The 16,495-nt window shown below is 43.0% G+C and overlaps 2 pseudogenes; both read right to left on the reverse strand.

Annotated features, from left to right (window-relative positions):
* Positions 1-8,558: 8,558 nt before the first annotated feature.
* LOC139385285 (uncharacterized) lies at positions 8,559-9,580 on the reverse strand (annotated as a pseudogene).
* A 284-nt stretch (positions 9,581-9,864) lies between these two features.
* LOC139385286 (uncharacterized) lies at positions 9,865-10,972 on the reverse strand (annotated as a pseudogene).
* Between the last annotated feature and the right edge of the window lie 5,523 nt (positions 10,973-16,495).

The raw sequence follows: 16,495 nt of genomic DNA on the forward strand, positions 1-16,495 counted from the left end.
AAATTAAAGAAGGTTCAATCCTTTAGGTTTTCTTGTACCTTACCATTATTGCTACCAGGGGTTGCAAATTAAGATTTGCCTTGTCTTTCGGTGACCACTAAGAGACTGAAAAATTCATCCTAAGGGACATGATGCAGTAATTGGTGGCTATGTGTCTGAAAATGGTTAGGATGCACAGCATCGTATATTCATTGCTGTCAAAGCAGCAGCTACTCTTCCTGGGGTCCAGAAAAATGAAGGCAGTTTATACAATTTTAAAACATTACATTCACAGATTTCACAACACACTGTGTACCCTCAGGCCCCTACTTCACCACTACCACATACTGTATCTACATGACTAAATCCATGTGTATGTACAGTGCATATGTTATTGTGTGTGTGTGTGTGTGTGTGTGTGTGTGTGTGTGTGTGTGTGTGTGTGCGTGTGTGTGTGTGTGTGTGTGTGTGTGTGTGTGTGTGTGTGTGTGTGTGTGTGTGTATGTTGGTGCGTGTGTGTGTGTGTGCGTGTGTGTGTGTGTGCGTGTGTGTGTGTGTATGTGTATGCATTAGAACATGAAGGACAAACAATACAGCATAAAGACACTATAAACATGAATCAGTCTTTCCGCAACAGAGCCATCCTTATGTGTGAGGGTGCGTGTGCATGATAGTGATATAAAATAAATGTCATAGTTACCTTTTCATGGTCACAATCTTGTGAAACCCGAACGAACCCTTCAAGATCCCCCCACAGTTCCCCAATAGCTGTCCCTCAACCATTCAAGACCCCTCCCACAGTCGTCGTCCCCCCCGGAAGAGAAAAAGAGGGGGAAAAAAAATAATAATAATAAATCCATTCCCCACCCCCAAGAACCCCCCAATGCACCAACAACCAAGAGAATGAACTAAAGAGAAAAAATGAAAAGACAGGAGAAAACAGCAACAATGCAAAGAAAATAAAACAAAATAATACATTTAAAACAAAGGACATCAAGCACAAGTGAAATCATAACAGCAATGCCAACTGTATATGTTTGTGTGCATTTCTGGCACTATTACATGTATGTGTGTGTTCTTGTATGTGTTTATTTGAATGAGAGTGTGTGTATATGCATGTGTACCAACACCTAATTGGCATCAGCCTCAGGCAAATCGGCATTAGTTGTAAAAACACTGCCACTTAGTGTCATTCAAATGTACTTTTATTATGTTTTATTTTGACTTTTTTTTCCTTTATCTTTTGACCATCATTCTCTCTCTCACACAGCAACTCCACTCCCACTTGTCTCCAATTCCACATACCAACCCTCAGCTTCCCTCAGCCCATACCATCTATCTCTGCTGGCCACCCACTTCGTGTTTCTACGCAACACATATCTTTCAACTATGATGTGATGTTTAACGTACAATTTCAATCTATCTAATCGAATAGAATCTACAGATTGCGTGTTGAAGATAAATACTTTTACTAAGAGTATTAGTATATTAGTAATTGACTGACCCGGTCTCTCCAGATCTCCTAACAGTAATATTTCTAGGGTAAATTTGAGATCAATGCTATGCATTTTCAGCCATTCCTGAACCTGAGACCAGAAACAGGCTACCTGAGGGCAATACCAAAATAAATGGTCTATTGATTCTGTATCCTCACAACAACATCTGCAGAGCTTCGATGATTTTATGCCCCAAATATTCAACATTTTGTTGGTGGCAAGAATTCTATATAATAATTTTAGCTGAAAAGCACAAAGTCTTGAATCTTGCGTTGTTTTATATATCAACTCATACCATAGAATCGGTACATCAAAAATCTGTTCCCAATTATTTTGCAATCTGTATGGCACAGTTGTCAACATCCTTGTCCTCAAATTAAACTAGTATACTTTCCTATTTATGCTATTTTTATTCCTCCGCCAGTTTTGATCCTTTATATTGGTCAGACAGACCAGTTAGCTACCTCCTCCCGCTGCCACCCACCTCCTCCATTTTTGGGGCAATGCTGTAATCAATTGGTTGTACTCTTGGATTGAGCAGACCTGTCCGTACAATTCTGATTACTCCATGAAGGACACCATTACTACCATTACAATTACCATTAATTACTACCATTACAATTTACAATATCATTTAAGAACAAAATACCCTTGTCAAACATCTTTCCCATAAATACAGGTATTTTATCAACCAGCACATTTGAGTTCAGCCAAAATATTTGTTGTGATATTTGTTGTATCTTTTCAGGGGGAAGAAATTGAAATTGTAGCCAGCTCTGCAATGCTTGCATGAAAAGGACAGCTACTTTGAAAAAAGTATAATTTTCAATTCATTGAAAATGAGACATGGTAATCTGCACAAAGGCAAAAAGGCAATTTTTAAACAATGGATGAGCTTTTCTTATTAATCTACAACATGTTTGTTTGTCTAGGTGCGACAAGGTGCGACAAAACTAGGGCCTGTAGGACCTGCTTTGTTGATAGTGTTGTTAAGAAGGCAGAAACTAGGGCCTGTAGGACCTGCTTTGTTGATAGTGTTGTTAAGAAGGCAGAAACTAGGGCCTGTAGGACCTGCTTTGTTGATAGTGTTGTTAAGAAGGCAGAAACTAGGGCCTGTAGGACCTGCTTTGTTGATAGTGTTGTTAAGAAGGCAGAGCAGCGCTTTGTTATACAGAATTCTCCCCATCTTAGCTATGACTGGATCAATATGTGTTGAACATGACAGTTTACAATCTAGTGTTACTCCAAGCAGTTTAGTCATCTCAACTTTCTCAATTTCACATTATTTATTACAAGATTTAGTTGAGGCATAGCGTTTACTGAGTGTTTTGTTCCAAATACAATGCTTTTAGTTTTAGAAATATTTGGGGTTAACTTATTCCTTGCCACCCACTCTGAAACTAACTGCAGCTCTTTGTTGAGTGTTGCTGTCATTTCAGTCGCTGTAGTAGCTGACGTGTATTGTGTTGAGTCATCCACATACATAGAAACTCTGGCTTTACTCAAAGTCAGTGGCATGTCGTTAGTAAATATTGAAAAAAGCAAGGGGCTAGCGGGACGCCTATCCCTAAAATGGGTGCGTGCTTATTAATAACTGGAATAAGTCGTTTCATAAATGCGTCAAGTGCAGCGTCTGGTTGCTCCTCATTACACACCACAGACCAGCAAATATTATTTACATCATCAACATATGAATCACTACAAAACGTATTTTATGACCTCTTATACACTATATTAGGCCCAGCCTTTGGAACTTTGGTTTTCCTAGATATGGTTATTATATTTTGATCATTACTTCCTATAGAATTTGGATTATGCAGCGTTAGTAAAAATGTGATCAATACATGTTGATGATTTAATTCCTGTGCTGTTTGTAACTACCTTGGTAGGTTGACTGACAACCTGATCCAGGTTGCAGGCACTGGTTACAGTTTGACATTTTTTCCTGAGTGGGCAGCTTGATGATATTCAGTCAATATTTAAATCACCCAGAAAATAAACTTCCCTGTTGATATCACATACATTCTCAAGCACTTCACACATATTATCCAAATACTGACTGTTAGCACATGGTGGTCCATAGCAGCTTCACACCAGAATGGACTTTAGGTGAGGCAGATGAACCTGTAGCCATGTTACTTCAACAGTATTTAACATTAAATCGTCTCTAAGCTTTACAGGAATGTGGTTCTGAGTATAGACCATATGTTAATATGGGCTTTCTGGGTTGCTTGATTGTTTTAATGCTTTACTGGGAAGCTTATCAGAGGTAGACTTACTCATGTTATTTACATTGGAGCTGATAGTGCAGGGTGAGCTGCATAAAGTGGTCTTCCTACTATTGCACACTGCCTCAGTGCTAACAGTGTAACTCTGGTTTATAGGCTCATGCTTACAATAGCTGTGGGATAAACAGATGTATTCGGTGCAGTTAGGGGTACATAAATTAAATTACTTACATTGTGTTTGCCAATGCCCCTAAGATCATGTACATTTGATGCAGCATAATGATGACTCATTGTCACAATGGTAGCGTTTAACTGAGCTGGTCTTGGATCATTTACCAGTCATTGTTTCAACGCAGCCTTGAACTGCGTGGACAGAGTCCAGGAGCCAAGATGATTTGGATGGACTCTGTCATTCCTGTAGAGTACCTTCTGTTTCCAGAAGGTGTCAAAGTTTTCAATAAAAGTGACTCCAGCAGAGCTACAGTAGTCTTTTAGCCAGATGTGTAATGCCAGCAGTCTGCTGAATCTTTCACAGCTGCAGCCCAACAATGGTACTGGACCTGAAATTATTGCCTGTTTTTTGGAGTATTTTAATGCTAAAATCAGTTCTTTAATAACCATTTTCAAATGTTCCGTGCTAGCCCTCCTGATGTCGTTTGACCCCACATGTACTACGACAGTGTCAGCTCCCGGAATCTGTGGTAGAACAGTCGGAAGCAGCCTTGTTATGTCCTGTACTCGTGCTCCTGAGTATCACAGGGTTTTTGCCTTGGGGACCGAGATGTTTCTCACCATAGATTTGCCTATGATAACAGCTGGTGATGTTGAATGGGCCGGTCTCTCAGGCAGCCTCACGGTCTGGTGAGACTGGGAGCTCTGAGGATCTGAACCCGAGGTAGAAGCCACCAGAGAGGGAGACCGAGCCGAGAACGAAGACACAGGTACCTCTGGATCCAGGGCGGCAAAGCTCTTTCTGGTCTGTGTCAATTCAGGGTTCAACATCTCCATGGAGACCCCCGTTGCCAGAGGACACCTTCTTCGACTTCCATGACGAGTGATGTACCTCCATGGCTGGTTGGTTGGATTGAGATCAGCTCCGTTCTCCAGGGTAGGGGGAGACCCCTTCGGGGATGGAACCCTGCATAGCACCGGCCAGTCGGCTGTGGAGAGCCGACATGACGGCAAAACCTCCACTAGACCAGAGCGGCATCCAGCTACTGGGGTGGAAGAAAAATAAAAAGTAAGTGGGCGTGGGTTCCCCATTAGCTTGCTAAGAGTAGCCACTTCGCTCCTGTAGTCCTCTGCAAACAAGCAGTTGCTACATTGAATGTCAATGCGGTCCAAATTGTCCCGGATCAAAGCAAAGTAAACGCAGCTCCTGCAACGTTGGAAACGTTCAATAGCGGCCTGCATTTCAGCTGGACTTTCGCGTCACTCCCCCTATACGGAATCTTGCAGGATCCCTGGACAGCTATCAGCGCTCACAGCAATTTAGCCCAGGATTCAAAATAGAATAAAAGTATATCAAAACACTGTCAAAACACTTTTAAAACAAGGTCTTTAGCTCAAGTTTCAGCGTTCAACAGGTTTCAGTTTTGGCGTTCGACAGTGTTCAACAACAACAAACATACATCGTCCATTCAGATCAGCAGTCTATGGACAAGGTATGACAGTAATCCATGCTTTGGTTTTGTTTACCTGGCCACTGTAATGCTAACCTGTTAGGATTTGTGGTACAAATCCAGCTAGTCAACATTACTTAGAATTATGAGTATTTTCTTGCTTCATGTCCAATCATCCCAAAGTATATAAAAATATATATTGCAATAAGAATTTGTTCTTTACTGACTTGCCTAAAAAAAAATACTCTTAAGACTTTCATGGGGGTCATTGATGCATTTAAGCCTTAGGCTACAATTTCTGCTCCCCCGCAGAAATCGAATTAACATAATAATAAAAAAAACATCAAATTCTCTCTGTTTAAACTAGAGTTATCTTGTTCATGGGGTGTGTCTCAATCCACCGCATCCGCCGATATCTATGGTGAAAGGTGGTAGAGTTAGTGCACTGTTTGTCAGACCATGTCTTCTCAGAAAAAGGTCTGAAAGGTTTGGCCTACAAAGTATTACGACCACTCTATTGAACAAAATGGCCTTCTTCAAAAATAAAGTGTAAAATAAAGCTAAAATATGCATATTATTATTAGTATTGGATAGAAAACACTCGGAAGTTTCTAAAACTGTTTGAATGATGTCTGTGAGTATAACAGAACTCATATGGCAGGCAAAAACCTGAGAAGAAATCCAAACAGGAAGTGGGAAATCTGAGCTTGGTCGATTTTCAACCCAGCCCCTATTGAACACACAGTGGGATATTGGTTATGTTGCACTTCCTAAGGCTTCCACTATATGTCAACCGTCTTTAGAAACTTGAATGAGGCTTTTATTGTGTTGTGGAGCCGGATGGGAGCTGTTTGAGTCAGTGGTCTGGCAGAGAGCCAGGTCCTGGTCACGCGCATTTCACATGATAGCGACCTGCGTTCCATGACTTTTCTACAGACATAGGAATTCTCCGGTTGGAACGTTATTGAAGATTTATGATAACAACATCCTAAAGATTGATTCTATACTTAGTTTGACAAGTTTCTTCGACCTGTAATATAACTTTTTGAAGTTTTCGTCCGACGTTCGGCTGGACCTGCACAAGCGTTTGGATTTGTGTACTAAACGCGCTAACAAAAGTAGCTACTTGTTCGATAACGTCCATCATTTATGTCCAAGTCAAACATTTATTGTGGAACTAGGATTCCTGGAAGTGCATTCTGATGAAGATCGACAAAGGTAAGGGAATATTTAAAATTTTATTTCTGATTTCTGTTGACTCCAACATGGCGGAAATATATATATTTTTTCTCAGCGCCGTCTCACATTATTGCATGGTTTGCTTTTTCCGTAAAGTTTTTTTTAAATTTGACACAGCGGTTGCATTAAGGAGAGGTATAACTATATTTCCATGTTTAACAATTGTATTTATCGACATTTATAATGAGTATTTCTGTAAAATGATGTGGCTCTCTGATGAGTGTCATCTGATGAAGATCATCAAAGTGTAGTGATTCATTTTATCTATATTTGTGCTTTTTGTGGCTCCTCTCTTTGGCTGGAAAAATGGCTGAATTTTTCTGTGAGTTGGTGGTGACCTAACATAATCGTTTGTGGTGCTTTCGCTGTAAAGTCTATTTGAAATCGGGCACTGTGGTGAGATTAACAACAAGATTACCTTTAAAACTGTATAAGTACAGTGCCTTGCGAAAGTATTCGGCCCCCTTGAACTTTGCGACCTTTTGCCATATTTCAGGCTTCAAACATAAAGATATAAAACTGTATTTTTTTGTGAAGAATCAACAACAAGTGGGACACAATCATGAAGTGGAACGACATGTATTGGATATTTCAAACTTTTTTAACAAATCAAAAACTGAAAAATTGGGTATGCAAAATTATTCAGCCCCTTTACAGCAAACTCTCTCCAGAAGTTCAGTGAGGATCCCTGAATGATCCAATGTTGACCTAAATGACTAATGATGATAAATACAATCCACCTGTGTGTAATCAAGTCTCCGTATTAATGCACCTGCACTGTGATAGTCTCAGAGGTCCGTTAAAAGCGCAGAGAGCATCATGAAGAACAAGGAACACACCAGGCAGGTCCGAGATACTGTTGTGAAGAAGTTTAAAGCCGGATTTGGATACAAAAAGATTTCCCAAGCTTTAAACATCCCTATTTGACCTAGATATTTTAAATTGTACATTTTAGTTATTTAGCAGACGCTCTAATCCCGAGTGACTTACAGTTAGTGCATTCATCTTAAGATCGCTAGGTGGGACAACCACATATCAAATCAAATGTTTTCAGTCACATGCGCCGAATACAACATGTGTGGACCTTAGAGTGAAATGCTTACTTACGAGCCCCTAACCAACAATGCAGTTAAAAAATATATTAATAAAAGTAACAAGTAATTAAAGAGCAGCAGTAAAATAGCAATAGCGAGACTATATACAGGGGGGTACCGGTACAGAGTCAATGTGTGGGGGCACCGGTTAGTTGAGGTAATATGTACATGTAGGTATATTTATTAAGGTGACTATGCATAGATGATAACAACAGAGAGTAGCAGCGGTGTAAAAGGGGGCGGGGGTAATGCAAATAGTCTGAGTATCCATTTGATTAGGTGTTCTTAGGGATTAGGGAGTCTTATGGCTTGGGGTAGAAGGTGTTTTAGAAGCCTCTTGGACCTAGACTTGGCACTCCTGTACCACTTGCCGTGCGGTAGCAGAGAGAACAGTCTGTGACTTGGGTGGCTGGAGTTTTAGGGCGTTCCTCTGACACTGCCTGGTATAGAGGTCCTGGATGGCAGGAAGCTTGGCCCCAGTGATTTGCTGGGCCCTATCCTCTGTAGTGCCTTGCGGTCGGAGGCCGAGCATTTATCATACCAGGCAGTGATGCAACCAGTCAGGATGCTCTAGATGGTGCAGCTGTAGAACCTTTTGAGGATCTGAGGACTCATGCCAAAACTTAATTCTCCTGAGGGGGAATAGGTTTTGTCATTCCCTCTTCACAACTGTCTTGGTGTGCTTGGAGCATGTTAGTTGGTTGGTGATGTGGACACCAAGGAACTTGAAGCTCTTGAAGCTCTCAACCTGCTCCACTGCAGCCCTGTCGATGAGAATGTATAGAAAGTACACAGGCATAGAAATTACATTTCTATCAGTAAAGTCAGAACTAGAAGGGGGTGGTGGGGAGGTGCAAGTGCTGGTTAGGTGTTTATTTTGGGGGGTCGAGGTGAGGAGGATTATTTAAGATACTGTTTGAAGAGGTAGGGTTTCAGATGCTTTCGGAAGATGGGCAAGGACTCTGCTGTCAGGGGTAAGGTACCACCACTGGGGTACCAGGACAGCGAAGAGCTTGTACTGGACTGAGTGGGAGCTCCCCTCCCTTAGTGGTGGGAGGGCAATAAGACCTGAGGTGGCAGAACGGATTGGGGTGTAGGTTTTTTGAGCATAGCCTGAAGATAGGGAGGGGCAGTTCCTCTTGCTGTTCCGTATGTAAGCACCATGGTCTTGCAGTGGATGTGAGCTTCGACTGGAAGCCAGTGGAGTGTGCGGAGGAGCGGGGTGACATGAGAGAACTTAGGAATGTTGAAAACCAGGCGTTCTGGAAAAGTTTCAGGGGTTTGATGGCACAAGCGGGGAGCCTAGTCAGCAGCGAGTTGCAGTAGTCCAGATGGGAGAGGACAAGTGCCTTGTTAAGGACTTCCTGTTTGAGGTAGTGTTGTACTCTACAGATGTTGTAGCACATGAACCTGCAGGAGCGGGTCATTGTTTTGAGGTTTGCAGAGAATGACAGGGTGTTGTCCAGGGTCACGCCAAGGTTCTTTGCACTTTGGGAGGGCGACACTGTGGAGTAGTCAACCGTGATGGAGACGTATTTGAGCGGTCAGGCCTTCCTCAGGAGGAAGAGTAGTTCCGTCTTGAGGTTGAGCTTGAGGTGGTGGGCCGACATCCAAGTTGAGATATCTGCCAAGCACTCAAAGATGCGTGTCGCCACCTGGATGTCAGAAGGGGGGAAGGAGAAAAGTATTTGAGTGTCATCCGCATAGCAATTATAGGATTGACCACGTGAGGATATGACGGAGCCCAGTGACTTGGTGTACAGAGTGAAGAGAAGAGGGCCTAGAACTGAGCCCTTGGGGACACCAGTAATGAGAGTACATGGTGCAGACACAGATCCTCTCCACCTCACCTGCTATCAGCGGGCTGCCAGGTAGGATGCAATCCAAGAGTGTGTATAGCCTGAGACGCCCAGCCCTGAGAGTCAGATGAGTCGAGTATTGGTTTCTTGAGGAGGGGAGCAACTAGGGTCATTTTGAAGTCAGATGGGATGCAGCCAGTGGTCAGGGGTGAGTTGTTCAGGGAAGTGAGGAATGGTACAAGATCTCCAGAGATGGTATGGAGAAGGGAGAAGGGGGTGGGGTCAAGCGGGCAGGTTGTCTTGTGGCCAGACCTCACTAGTAGCAGGGTGTTATTTGGAGAGAGAGGGGAGAAAGAGGTCAAGGCATAGGGTAGTTATGTGCGAGTGAGACCAGTGGACTCAATAGGCTAAGTGAATAAGTAGGGGATGTCGTCAACCTTTTTTTCAAAGTGGTTGACAAAGTCATCCGCAGGGAGGGAGAGGGTGGAAAAGGGTTTCCTAGGGTTAGAGGCAGAAGATTCAAATTTAAGTTGGTAGAAAGTGGCTTCAGAAGCGGATACAAAGGAAGAGAAGGTAGAGAGGAGGAAGTGAAAGGATGATAGGTCCTCCGTAAGTTTAGTTTTACTCCATTTTCGCCCAGATGCCCGCAGCCCTGTTCTGTAAGTTTGCAATGAGTCACTCAGCCACAGAGCAGGAGGGAAGGGCTGAGCCAGCTGGGAGGAAAGGGGACAGTGCAAGTCATAGAATGTGGAAATGGAGTAGAGTAGGGTTGGAGAGAGAGAATTAGGAGACAGAAGGGAGAAGGATTTAGCAGAAGGGAGAGATGATAGGATAGGAGTGAGTATTGGGAGAAAGAGAAGATTGCAAAGGTGCATGACCATCTGGGTAGGGGCTGAGTGGTTAGGGTTGGGGGAAAGGGAGTCAGAAAAATAAACAAAGTAGTTATCAGAGACCTGGAGGGGGGTTTTATTGAGATCAGTAGGCGAGCAGCCTCTAGTAAAGATGAGGTCAAGTGTATTGCCTGTCTTGTGAGTTGGAGGGGATTGGGAAAGGGTGAGGTCAAAAGAGTTGAGGGGAAAGAGAGCGTTGGAAATAAATTAATCGAAGGCAGACGTAGGGAGGTTGAAGTTGCCAAGTACAAAGAACGATTAGCCGTTGCCAGGAAATAAGCTTATAAAGGTGTCAAGCTCATTGTGCAATTCTCCAAGTGCACCTGGTGGGCGAAGTAGTACAATAATGTTAAGCTTGAGTGGACAAGTGACAATGAGGAATAATGACAGGTGAGATAATCTCCACTTTGGACAAATTAGTAGATCTGTGCCACCACCGCAACAATTATGAGAGAAAACAGATGAAGAAAGAAATGCTAGAGTAGCAACTTTCTCTGGGGTGATTCATGTCTCCGTCAGGGCAAAAAAAGTCAAGGGACTGAAGGGCAGCATAGGCTGAGACGATCTCAGCGTTCTTGACCACAGATCGGCAGTTCCTAATTGTGCAAGACCCAGAATTCCACATCGGATACACAAAATTAGAAGGGTTGAAGCCAAGGGGTGGGAAGCATCTGTAAAGCCTACAAGGAGAGGTGCGAACTGGTATAGAAAACACACACATAGTTGACGAAGCTACAAAAGAGCAAAATTAGATAATCTGCAAATAACTAGGAAAGATACAAATACAAATACTTGAGTATTTATTATGGATCCCCATTAGCCAAGGCAGCAGCTATTCTTGCTGGGGTTCAGAAAAATTAAGGCAGGTTATACAATTTTAAAAACATTACAATACATTCACAGATTTCACAACACACAGTAAGAGGGTGGTGTGAAGTCCTCCTCTCTTTCCTTCCTTGAATGATGCCCCAACAACTATCTGCAAATTATGAGCAGTCAACAGTTCACACACCAAGCAGGCCACTGGGAAGACAGGCATCACTTGATGTAGATGTCCCTAGCTAGGAAATAAGAGTACTAGACCACAACAGACAAAGACCAAAAAATATATATACTTTCCTGGAGATATCAAGAGTCCTCTAGCTATAGAATGAATCACACTGAGATGGAGACAAGAAGCTGGTTATAAACACCAGGGGCGCAACTTTGGTTATAGAAGTGGAGGGGACATAATAAAATAAATAAAATAGTTTAAATAAAATAATAAAATTAGAACAGCAACCTCTAATGTGCTAGTGATGGCTATTTAACAGTCTGATGGCCTTGAGATATAAGCTGTTTTTCAGTGTCTCGGTCCCAGCTTTGATACACCTGTACTGACCTCGCCTTCTGGATGATAGCGGGGAGAACAGGACGTGGCTGATCGTTTTGACCTTCCTGTGACATCGGGTGCTGTAGGTGTCCTGGAAGGCAGCTAATTTGGCCCCGGTGATGCATTGGTCAGAATGCATCACCCTCTGGAGAGCCCTGCAGTTGCGGGAGGTGCAGTTACCATACCAGGCGGTGATACAGCCCGATAGAATGCTCTCAATTGTAAATTTATAAAAGTTTGTGAGGGTTTTAAGGGCCAAGCCAAATTTCTTCAGCCTCTCTTCAGCCTTCTGAGATGCTGTTGACCTTCTTCACCACATTGTCTGTGTGGGTGGACCATTTCAGATCATTCAGTGATGAAGGAAAGGGGGATACCTAGTCAGTTACCCAACTGAATGTATTCAAATGAAATGTGTCTTCCCTCTGAATCAGAGAGGTGCGCGGGGCTGCCTTAATCCCAATCCACGGCACCCAGGGAACAACTGGCCCTAACCACTAGGCTAACTGTGTATGCCGAGGAACTTGAAGCTTTCCACCTTCTCGACTGTGGTCCCGTCAATGTAGATAGGGGCCGGAAGTCCACGATCATCTCCTTTGTTTTGTTGACGTTGAGTGAGAGGTTATTTTCCTGGCACAGCTCTCCCAGGGCCCTCACCTCCTCCCTGTAGGCTGTCTCGCCATTGTTGGTAATCAGGCCTGCTACTGTTTCGTCATCTGCAAATTTGATGATTGAGTTGGAGGAGTGTGTGGCCACACAGTCATGGGTGAACAGGGAGTACAGGAGGGGGCTGGTTATTTTCATCACATGCCTTAGTTTGACATTCGCCGGACACTTTGCTGTCAGAAAGGAGGGGTCTCAACTCCCTGAGAATATTCGCCTAACACAACAACTGTAGACCTTAACATGAAGCCCTTAACCAACAGTGCAGTTCAAGAAGAGTTAACCTCTTTCAGCTAGGGGGCACTATTTTTATGTTTGGAAAAATAACGTTCCCAATGTAAACGGCCTATTTCTCAGGCTAATTGACAGATTAGGATAGAAAACACTCTAAAGTTTCAAAAACTGTCAAAACATTGTCTGTGAGTATAACAGAACTTATATTGCAGGCGAAACCTGAGGAAAATCAAACCAGGAAGTGGCTTCTATTCCTTTTCCTATCGCTTCCTCAACGTGTCAACAGTCTTTAGACATAGTTTCAGGCTTTTATTTTGAAAAATGAGCGAGAAAGATAACATTGCGTCGGTGGATAGCTGGGTGTTCGCATGAGTTTTGCTTGCGCAACACAGTGGGGCAGCCATTGACTCTCCCTCTTCTCCTGAAAAAGAGACAGTGTCGGTTGATATATTATCGATTATATATTTTAAAAACAACCTGAGGCTTGATTTAAAAAACGTTTGACATGTTTCTGTGGACATTACGGATACTATTTGGAATTTGTCGTGACCGCTCGAGCCTGTGGATTTCTGAACATAACGCGCCAAACAAACAGAGGTATTTTGGATATAAAAATAATCTTTATGGAACCAAAGGAACATTTATTGTGTAATGGGGAGTGAGTGAAAACATCCGAAAATCATCAAAGGTAAGCGATTGCTTTCCTGATTTTCGTGACCAAGCTACTTTGTTGCTAGCTGTTCATAATGTTTTGTCTAAAAGCTTTGATTGCTTTCGCTGTAAAGCATATTTCCAAAATCTGACAAGACAGGTGGATTAACAAAATGCTAAGCTGTGTTTTGCTATATTGCACTTGTGATTTCATGAATATAAATATTTTTAGTAATATTATTTGAATGTGGCGCTATGCAATTCAGCGGTTGTTGATGACAATTATCCCGCTAACGGGATAGGTAGCGTCCAAGAAGTTAACTGCACCTGTTTGAACTCGTTACCTGTATAAAAGACACCTGTCCACACACTAAATCAAGCAGACTCCAACCTCTCCACAATGGTCAAGACCAGAGAGCTGTGTAAGGACATCAGGGCTAAAATTGTAGACCTGCACAAGGCTGGGATGGGCTACAGGACAATAGGCAAGCAGCTTGGTGAGAAGGCAGCAACTGTTGACGCAATTATTAGAAAATGGAAGAAGTTTAAGATGACGGTCAATCATCCTCGGTCTGGGGCTCCACGCAAGATCTCACTTCGTGGGGCATCAATGATCATGAGGAATTTGAGGGATCAGCCCAGAACTACACGGCAGGACCTGGTCAATGACCTGAAGAGAGCTGGGACCACAGTCTCAAAGAAAACCATTAGTAACACACTATGCCATCATGGATTAAAATCCTGCAGAACACGCAAGGTCCCCCTGCTCAAGCTAGCACATGTCCAGGCTCGTCTGAAGTTTGCCAATGACCATCTGGATGATCCAGAGGAGGAATGGGAGAAGGTCATGTGGTCTGATGAGACAAAAATAGAGCTTTTTGGTCTAAACTCCACTCGCCGTTTTTGGAGGAAGAAGAAGGATGAGTACAACCCCAAGAACACTATCCCAACCGTGAAGCATGGAGGTGGAAACATCATTCTTTGGGGATGCTTTTCTGCAAAGGGGACAGGATGACTGCACCGTATTGAGGGGAGGATGGTGGGCCCATGTATCGCGAGATCTTGGCCCACAACCTCGTTCCCTCAATAAGAGCATTGAAGATGGGTCCGTGGCTGGGTCTTCCAGCATGACAACGACCCGAAACACACAGCCAGGGCAACTAAGGTTTACACACCCAGACACACACGTCCACATGTACCAAATGTCATGCTTATATCTGCGTCAAAATGTTTTTTTTTTTTTTTGTGGCCTAGCCAGTTTCCAGACCTGAACCCAATATAAAATCTTTGGAGGGAGCTGAAAGTCCATATTGCCTAGCGAAAGCCCCGAAACCTGAAGGATCTGGAGAAGGTCTGTATGGAGGAGTGGGCCAAAATCCCTGCTGCAGTGTGTGCAAACCTGGTCAAGAAGTACAGGAAACGTATGATCTCTGTAATTGCAAACAAAGGTTTCTGTACCAAATATTAAGTTCTGCTTTTCTGATGTATCAAATACTTATGTCATGCAATAAAATGCTAATTAATTACTTAAAAATTATAGATTCCGTGTCTCACAGTTGAAGTGTACCTATGATAAAAATTAGACCTTTACATGCTTTGTAAGTAGGAAAACCTGCAAAATCGGCAGTGTATCAAATACTTGTTCTCCCCACTGTACGCTGACTCTGAGAGCTATTTTATTAGCAACTGCATCAGAGATGTTGTACCCACTGTGACTATTAAAACCTACCCTAACCAGAAACCGTGGATGGATGGCAGCATTGGTGCAAAACTGAAAGTGCGAACCACCACTTTTAAACATGGCAAGGTGACTGGAAACATGACCAAATAAAAACAGTGTAGCTATTGCCTCCGCAAGGCAATCAAAAAAGCTAAGCATCAGTATAGAGACAAAGTAGAGTCGCAATTCAACGGCTCAGACACAAGACTTAGGTGGCAGGGTCGACAGTCAATCACAGATTACAAAAAGAAAACCAGCCCCGCCGCGGACACTGACGTCTTTCTCCCAGACAAATTAAAGAACTTCTTAGCTCACTTTGAGGACAATACAGTTCCACTGACCCGGCCCGCTACCAAACCCTGCGGGCTCTCCTTCACCGCAGCCAAAGTGAGTATAACATTTAAATGTATTAACCGTCACAAGGCTGCCGGCCCAGAGACGGCATCCTTAGCCGCATCCTTAGAGCAAGCGCAGACCAGCTGGCTGGTGTGTTTACGGACATATTCAATCAATCCCTATTCCAGTCTGCTGTTCCCACATTCTTCAAGAGGTCCAGCATTGTTCCTGTTCCCAAGAAAGTTAAGGTAACTGAGCTAAACGACTATCGCCCCATAGCACTCACTTCCGTCATCATGAAGTGCTTTGAGAGACGAGGATCATATCACCTCCACCCTACCTGACACCCTAGACCCACTCCAATTTGTCTACCGACCCCAATAGGTCAACAGACGACGCATCGCAATCACACTGCACACTGCCTTAACCCATCTGGACAAGAGGAATACCTATGTAAGAATGCTGTTCATCAATTACAGCTCAGCATTTGAAACTATAGTACCAGCCAAACTCGTCATTAAGCTCGAGACCCTGGGTCTCGACCCCGCCCTGTGCTATTGGGTCCTGGACTTCTGACGGGCCACCCCCAGGTGGGGAGGGTAGGAAACAACATGTCCGCCCGCTGATCGTCAACACTGGGGCCCCACAAGGGTGCGTTCTCAGCCCTCTCCTGTACTCCCTATTCACCCATGACTGCGTGGCCATGCACACCTCCCACTCAATCATCAAGTTTGCAGACAACACTACAGATGCTTGATCTGATTGAATCTAGACCTAAATGGTTGTGTTTTGGGATATATAATATATAATATATATCTAATATATTTTCCACTAATTTGTCTTTAATCCAATCACTTTTGATATTTTCACATCAAACCTTTTTCTGATCTGATTGATCAACAGACCAATTTGTGAAAAAAATATCAGAATTGGGCTTCTGTGTGAACAATTTGTCTTTTGGGGTGGTAGGTTTTGCATAGATTTGCACTTAGGTGAAGGCTTTCAAACTAATTTCTACTGTATTTGTTGGTGTATGCTGATGCTTTTCTCCATATCTGGAAAGTTAGAATACTTGAAACAAAAAATAAAGCAAAAATTATTTAATCAATTATCTACAACTGAACAAAAAAAGTGAAGTGTTAACAGTGTTGTCACACAGACAATTATACAAATTT

The sequence above is a fragment of the Oncorhynchus clarkii genome, chromosome 26 (assembly GCF_045791955.1).
Source record: "Oncorhynchus clarkii lewisi isolate Uvic-CL-2024 chromosome 26, UVic_Ocla_1.0, whole genome shotgun sequence".
NCBI lineage: Eukaryota > Metazoa > Chordata > Actinopteri > Salmoniformes > Salmonidae > Oncorhynchus > Oncorhynchus clarkii.